The 8,334-nt window shown below is 42.5% G+C and overlaps 1 long non-coding RNA gene across 1 annotated transcript; it reads left to right on the top strand.

Moving 5' to 3' along the window:
• The first annotated feature begins 691 nt into the window (after positions 1 to 691).
• LOC125940893 (uncharacterized) lies at positions 692 to 6,415 on the top strand. Its single transcript, XR_007464064.1, has 3 exons — positions 692 to 1,516; positions 1,882 to 1,985; positions 4,004 to 6,415. It is a non-coding gene; the product is annotated as an uncharacterized LOC125940893 (long non-coding RNA).
• Positions 6,416 to 8,334: the final 1,919 nt, after the last annotated feature.

An 8,334-nucleotide genomic window follows, 5' to 3' on the forward strand; every position in this document is an offset into this window, starting at 1 on the left:
CATGCGTTTTTTTCGAGGAATCTTCGTAGGTCGCACGATACACAGAGAAGGCACGAACGACATGAGTGCAATCCGCGCACGATAAACACACCGACACGAAAGCAAGATACGGACGACATGGGTATAACCTGCGCCACACGAGCAAAATTAAGAACCATCGCATATTTGTTGCTGTGCGACGGACAATTACAAAGTACACGGAAACATCGCACACTGCCATGTGTACCTCCGAGATTGTGTCAAAAATTTCTGGGCTACATTCAATGTTGAAGACAGCAGGAAGCTACTTAAAACGAAGTTACGGCCGAAGTAGCGCAGCTAACGGCTGCGGGAAATGTCATTTAGGCACTTTAAGGCAGGTGATCGGAGTTCAAATCGTTCAAATCACGCCCCAGCCACGGATTTCTCAGGATCACATAACCAGATCTCGAAGGCCATGCTTTGTTGGCTACTTGCGGCATAAGTGATTCAAAAGCAAGAATTGGTCATGAAATTTCTTCCTGCGCTAAATTGTAGTGTGCAATATAGACTGGTCGATGGTTCCTTTTGTCTGGCAACATATATATATATATATATATATATATATATATACGTAATTGGGCACAAAATGGCACAAAAACGTGCTGTAGTGGTTATTATTGCTGGCATCACGGAGGTCATAACAGCCTCACAAGTATACAGACGGCGCTGGCGGCGCCGGTCCCACGCGGCCGGTAAAATAAGTCGTGTTGTTATTCCTCCGTCTTGAATGTGCCGGTCGGTAGTGCACGCTGCTTCGATGTTTTTGTTTGATCGTGTGTTTTTAGGTTTGCCGTAATGAAATGTGGTGTAGTTCGTGTGCACGAAAGTGCCGGAAGGTAGCCTGCGTCTCGCTGCAAACTCGCCGTATGCGTGGCGCGCCAGGCAAATGTGGACCAACGATTTTCATGCCGTGGAGTGTGTTCCATTTGTCTTGGGTGGTCGTGAAAAGTTTTGTGGACGTCGCGATGAAATAATGCGTATTATTAGCGTGCCTCAGCTCGTCCATTACGCAACGGCATGTATGCTGGATCAACATCGTCGACGCAGCACTGGCAACTCGGAGAGCTCTTTTCGATCTCATCGTACTGTTCAAAAGGTAAGCAATCGTAGTTGCTAACTACACGTGTGTTGTGCGTGCTTATCGTGTGCATAGAGTGCCTTGCGGACGTAGGAAATAGAACACCCACGGCAACAGTGAAATCTGTGCTGATGCTTGCGGCGCACTGGTTGTCAGAATTTAGTTACGCAAATTTGTTGCCACAATGCGGAATTGATAATTCTGATAAGCGTTTTCTTCCGCTGAGATAGATTACGTTCGGAAATCATCTTGTGCACCTGTTCGTGAGCTCCCGTTTTTCTGCTGCAGTTGCATAGTAACGATCCACCTGCCTCTTCACCGATTCTTTCAATGATGTTTCCTTGCTTATAAATGCTTCGACGTTGTGGGTAATCTCTGCTTACGAGGTTTTAGGCTTACGAGCAGCAGGAAAAAAATGTAAGCCAATCACAGCTTGCTACTTGCTAGTATAGCCTTGTTTTCATGACAAGCTGTGCTGACGTAACTTTCACATAAATAAACATGCTAGGGGAAAGTTGCTTAATCTAAGTAATAAAAAAAACGACTCTCTAAAAAAATTTTAAAATACATTGTAATGTGCAGTTGCGACGTGCCCAAAAATTTACTTTGATGAAGAGGTCCATATTATCAAGCCATTCAATAATTTCAACCTTTTGCTCTCTTGCCATCATGTACTAGTGCAGACATTGTTTTCGTGACTATTTTAGGTGCTCCTTGCATGTGTTTACGATATGACAGCTTTATTGCTCCACTGCTATAAGCTAACACAACTCATTTTGTAGTGGCGAGGCCTTGGCCTGCAACAGTGTCCACTAAAAGGAGGAGCCCCCAGAAATGCAGACCCGATACGAGTGCCTGCAGCAGCATGTCTGGATGCTCATGTCAGGTATGTATGAAGTGTACATGTTCCAAAAAAGTTGGATCTTGGTATCATTCATGGTTCAGTTTAGTGACACATTAGTTTATGCAGTTTACTAAAGAGGATAAATATTTATGCAACTGTATTCAACTTACTTACATGTGTGCGTAAAGTTTATGCACACATTATCATGTTCTGTATAAAACTAGACCTAACATGTCCTGATGTTTAGTATTTTTTCCTGCATAAATTATTTGGCTGCAACATAAATTTTATTTTTGTTTAGTACACAGTATGTTTATCGCTTTTTAGTTTGGTTTTATTGTCTTAAAACTGTTTCCTATGCTGTTGCATTTATTTCCATATTTTTCCTGTTTGTGCTGCAAGCTCATGCAGTTACCTGTGCATCTAAGAATTTGTAGTGTAGTTTGCCACATATGTCACAAGTCTAAGCACGTAGTGTGCACACCATTGTTTATCATTAATATCTTCCCAGTTATTTCTGTCCTGTTCCCAGAAAAACTGTGTCTGGCAAATGCACATTTGATTAGCTTGAATTTGCTGAAAATAAATATGAAGGTCAGTATTCGCTCTGCTCAGTTACTTCAGTAATAAATAGGCAGACTGATTTCGATCCCTTGTCACCGAGAAAGGATATCTTTTTTTCGTGCATTATTAATGAAAGCTCGCTCACACATGTCTTCTTATTTATGTGGTATGCCTCACTGATTTCTCTAGTTAATTTTTCAGTGTGGGTGAACACAGATGAACAATCTTAATCCTACGTTATGCCCTATTGTGACAATGCATGGCCAAGTAGGACAAGCATACTGGTCTTTTGAGTGAAATATGGTCATCTCTTAGGCACATGTTTAGGCACCGGCCAGTTTGCCCTATGTAAGTTTGACCACATGTGAAAGGAGTACAGTACACTACCTGTGACACGTAATGGACAAATTTGGTGGTATTTCTCACCGACGCAAACCTCCCTTGCCTGCTTGCCTTTCTCAATTCGCTTGCGGGCTGCCATGCATATCCTGCCTGCTTTATTTTTCGCTAGAAATACATGTGCATAGCAGTGTACAAGTGAACTAAGAAAGGCACCCTGGCCAGGGAGACTTGCTTTATTAAAGATACTATTAAATTTGTCTTGTGTCTGTCAGGGGTAGTGCTATTTCTGTGATCATATGCATATTTGGTCAAATGTACATGGCGCAGACTGGCCGGTGCCTCAACATGCACCTAGGAGAGAAAATTATACGGACCAGGGGTTGAGCGATAAAGCCAATTTTTTCCTCTGCCTGTGAAAGCAATGCGAAATTGAGGACAGCAGTCCAAACTTGGCATTGCAAACTTTTCATTGCAAACAACCCTAAAAAAAGTCTGATTGGTCCCCATGCAACAGATAGTTAAATGCATTGTTATCATGATTGCTCAAAATCTCAAGCTCCACGTGAGAAATTGAATACTGCCATATTACGCATAGCACATACGAACTATGGCGACCGGCAGATGTAATATTGTTTCACCCGCTGAACAATAGAAGCCAGTAGATCATTCTCTTTTTCTTCCAAAAATTTGTTTGCTATGCGTAGCACGATGTCTATATAGGAGCCTTAGTTCATGGGTGTTCCTGCTTGCTTACATATGTTAAACTTAAAATGTGTTGTCATTACAAGATGACGTTAATGTGCAACTGGGCTGCTGTCTTTTGGAAACACTTTATTTTTGTCACTAGCAATGGCATGCTAGTGTCGGTGCATTGGCCTAGTTCTAGTGTCACAAAATCTTGGGAAGGGAAAATATTCTCAAAAGTGATTGCCTGAGAACTGTCCCTCTTCACGGAGATACTTCTGCTACTTTCTTGTTATAATTTTTTTTCTGAAATACTTAAATGAAACAGTATAGTGCTACAACTATATACATATAAATATTTATACCACATTTGTAGATATATATATTTGTGACATGTTTGCGCCTGCCTATACATCATGGCTAAATGTTCATTACACCTTTTTAAAATGATTTTCAATTGTATTTTGCAGGCTTCACCGTGGCAGAGTACCAGGCGGAACCAACGAGGTTAAAAGCTAGCCTTTCCTCGCTGCTTTCCAGGAAGTGAAGTAGTGGGCGATCATGTAAGAATGAACTTGCAACATGTGAGCAGTAGCCAAAGCTTCATACAGGTCATGCTGGTGGTAAAAACTGGAATGCTGAGACAAACCACATTATTTATTTATTTAAGTATTAAATAATTTACATTTATTTGTTTATACCTCACTAAAGCCTTACATGCCTCCAGGAAGGAATTAGGTAAAATGGGAAAGCATTATTAAATCAAAGTAAACACGTCATTCAAAAAAGCATCATTCGCATAGCACAAGCATGATGTAACATTTTTTATTCAAGTGACGTTTCATACAAATCCACGAAAATTCCAAGAAACGAAGCTATTAAGTTAACAACTCTTACTAAAAAAAAACAGTGATATCACCGTTCTATTAGTTGCACCTAATCCATAACTAAAGTTGGCGAAATTGACGTATCATATACTGCTCTAAAATACAATCATTAATTTGTGAGTAGGACGTGCAAAATGCTTATAAACATTGGAACATTTCACGCAAGCTGTAAATTCATATAGCAAATTCCTTGACTTAAGACATAGCTGTCCAGTCTGCAGAACTGCGATATGTGTTTTTATTGCAGAGTTGGGGATTATTAAACTTCATGCTTTTACTTTTCTTTAAACCTGCCTATTTTTAATAATTTTTACTTTAGGCTCTGAATTGAAATTCTTCCAACAACCGGTAGACCTTAACTTTCTCAAATGCTACAAATTTAATTCAAAATAGCCTTGTGGTTGTCTCACAACCATTTAGGAATTTCACACGTATTTAAGGAGGGACATTGGAGTTGGTCCTTAGCTAAAGCTCGAGGCCAATTCCGATTTGCAGAACAGAATTGTGCTTGCTAGTTTTTTTTTTTTTTTGTGAATTGTAGTTCTAAACATAAGTTTTTTTTAATTGTGCAATTTTCAACCATTCTTAATAAAAATTGGTCTAAATGTAAATAACACCAATTAAAAATGTTTTAAATAACAAACATCAAGTTCAGTCCTGTGGTTGCCAAGAAAAACGATTTCACTATTCACATGCATAGGAGCTCCTGAGCTAAATCGTTTTCTTAGGTATTGGTGTGCGTCAGTCATGCTTGTATTTCCCAGCATAATTTTGGAATATTGAGCCTGATCTCAAAATTTGCCTTATAACAACATTCAAGCTTATTAAGCTTTGTACAATATATGATGCACTTCTCCAGGAGTACCACTGTTTGCTGCATTTTTACAAGGACTGCCAGTGTTCTTTTTACACTTTAAAATAGGCCAGAATGCTGTGTTTTATAAGTTTAGTGTGGTTTTGTGGAGCTGACGCAAAACATTGCAGTGCACATATATCTGTGCACATTGATATGAATCTATTTTCAGGCTTTAGTATCCAACCGTTTAATGTGCATTGCTGGAACAGCAGGTCCTTCTGCAGTTTTAATGCGAAGCTTTCTTGTCTTAGACAAGCCTGCTTTTCTCAGATGTCAACTCCAGTCGAGTGTGCCACAGATGTTTTCCTGTTTCGTATGTTAGCACCACCAGCTTGATCCGTGAAGCGCATTGGCAGCTACAGTTTGTGTGTTGCAAGTTCTAGGCTGAAGCATGTATGCTGACTGTTCTAAAGTGTGTATGTAGTATGTATGATGCATGTATCTAGTCTGAAGTGCAATAAACGTTTAAAACAGATCACTTTGTGGTTGTAGTGCCAATTATTTTTGCCACTGCATTTACTGTAATCGTTAATGCCTACAGTACAGTTCTCTAGAACCTCGGCAAAGTACAAGCACATTACAAACATCGACATAGGTTTTATAGAGATTTGTCTTTCGGGTCTGTAAAGCAACTGCAGAGAAATGTTCTAAAGAAATTTGTCTTTACAATCTTGAAAGGAACTCAATAGAAATGTTCTATAGAAATTTGTCTTTAGGATCTTTAAAAGAACTCCGTAGAAACGTTCTGTAGAAATTTGTCTTTACAATCTTGAAAGGAACTCAATAGAAATGTTCTATAGAAATTTGTCTTTAGGATCTTAAAAGGAACTCCGTAGAGATGTTTTATAGAAATTCGTCTTTACAATCTTAAAAGGAACTCCATAGAAATGTTCTATAGAAATTTGTCTTTAGGATCTTAAAAGGAACTCCGTAGAGATGTTCTATAGAAATTTGTCTTTAGGATCTTAAAAGGAACTCCGTAGGAATGTTCTATAGAATTGTGTCTTCAGAGTTCCTATAAGAATGCGGTGGCCAAATAACTGTTGGAACTCTATAGGAAAATTCTATAAGCAGTCAAAATAAACACAATAGAATTCTATCGAACAAGTTCAAAAGACTCTCTAAAAAAACACATTAAAAATTTTTGTAAGGGGCAGCGCAAAAGAGCGCCCCGAGGATTGTGCAACGCGTCTCAGTTTCAGATCCAGCGAAAGCTTCAACACGTACACGTAGCAGCCATCGCGCAAGAAAACGGCCCGAGTGTTATGCGACGCGTCTCGGTTTCGCGTCGTCCCGTCGCAGCCGGAGCGCGCAGCGCAAAAGAGCGCCCCGAGGATTGTGCAACGCGTCTCAGTTTCAGATCCAGCGAAAGCTTCAACACGTACACGTAGCAGCCATCGCGCAAGAAAACGGCCCGAGTGTTATGCGACGCGTCTCGGTTTCGCGTCGTCCCGTCGCAGCCGGAGCGCGCAGCGCAAAAGAGCGCCCCGAGGATTGTGCAACGCGTCTCAGTTTCAGATCCAGCGAAAGCTTCAACACGTACACGTAGCAGCCATCGCGCAAGAAAACGGCCCGAGTGTTATGCGACGCGTCTCGGTTTCGCGTCGTCCCGTCGCAGCCGGAGCGCGCAGCGCAAAAGAGCGCCCCGAGGATTGTGCAACGCGTCTCAGTTTCAGATCCAGCGAAAGCTTCAACACGTACACGTAGCAGCCATCGCGCAAGAAAACGGCCCGAGTGTTATGCGACGCGTCTCGGTTTCGCGTCGTCCCGTCGCAGCCGGAGCGCGCAGCGCAATAGAGCGCCCCGAGGATTGTGCAACGCGTCTCAGTTTCAGATCCAGCGAAAGCTTCAACGCGTTCATGTAGCACCCATCGCGCAAGAATAGGGTCTTTAAGCGGCCCGAGTGTTATGCGACGCGTATCGGTTTCGCTTCGTACCATCGGAGAACTGGGCCCGGACAGTCGCGGCCAGGTCAAAGCGCGCAGGTAATGGAGCAAAATTACGGTACTACCGGGAGCTGGCAACTATGTGCGCCTAGTAAACGGCGTGAATGCGATCGCTGTATTTGACGGTGTTTTTCCCCGTCAAATTTAGCAGGCAGTCTGGGAACATTGGCCCCAAAGTCTGGCAACAGACTTTTACAACACCAGTCAAATTTAGCAGGCAGTCTTTGCGCTTCCATTTAGCAACAGACTTCTACAAGATGAGTCAGAATTTTGCCGAAATACAATCACGCCTATAGGCACCAACCTGTGACTCAGTGGTAACGTGCCCGTGTGAGGAGAATTACGGAATGCCAAAGAGGAATTTACCGAATGTCGCAGATGACACGTGAAGTTAAGCGAAATGATCGCCTTTGATGACGGATGGCTGAATGAATGAACATACCGCTCGAAATGGTGCGGTACTGAGCGCCACCACGCCGACAAACGTACGCAGACTAGATGGATGTGGGCGAAAGCGGCAGCGGCGGTCGCGGCGGTAGCAAGACAATTATGAACAACTTGGACATGCGCGGAAAAGATTTTCCGGCTGCTTTGGCCTTTCCGCCCGCTCGCCGCTTCCCAAGTGGAACGTACAAGACGCTGTTTACTGGCCTTTTGAAAAAATAGTTCTGCTCGCGACGCCAGCTTACCACACATCATCTAAACACGCCATGCAAACCGAACAAATAGAATTACAACGGGCTTACCTCATACGTACGTGTACGCGCAGTGTGCGTATACTGTTGAACATACGTTGAGGGCAGGCTATCCCGTATCCAAGCGCATACATGCACCCGTACACAGGACAAATTCTTCGATGCCGCAGCGTGCAGAGTTTTGTAGACGAAGGGAAACATGTTCAGCGCAAATATCTTTGCGCTATGACGGCACATTACGAGCAAAGAAGCGTACACCACACTGTGACAAATTCGGAACTTTGCCAATTCGAACATGCCGAGTCAAGCAGCCTAACCATCCATCGCTTCTGTTCTTCGCTCACGATGCGTCAATCTCTGTTCCCTGGGGCGTTGCTCCACTCTTAAGCACAAATCAAGACATATTTATGGTAAACT

Source organism: Dermacentor silvarum, chromosome 10 (genome assembly GCF_013339745.2).
Source record: "Dermacentor silvarum isolate Dsil-2018 chromosome 10, BIME_Dsil_1.4, whole genome shotgun sequence".
Classification (NCBI taxonomy): domain Eukaryota; kingdom Metazoa; phylum Arthropoda; class Arachnida; order Ixodida; family Ixodidae; genus Dermacentor; species Dermacentor silvarum.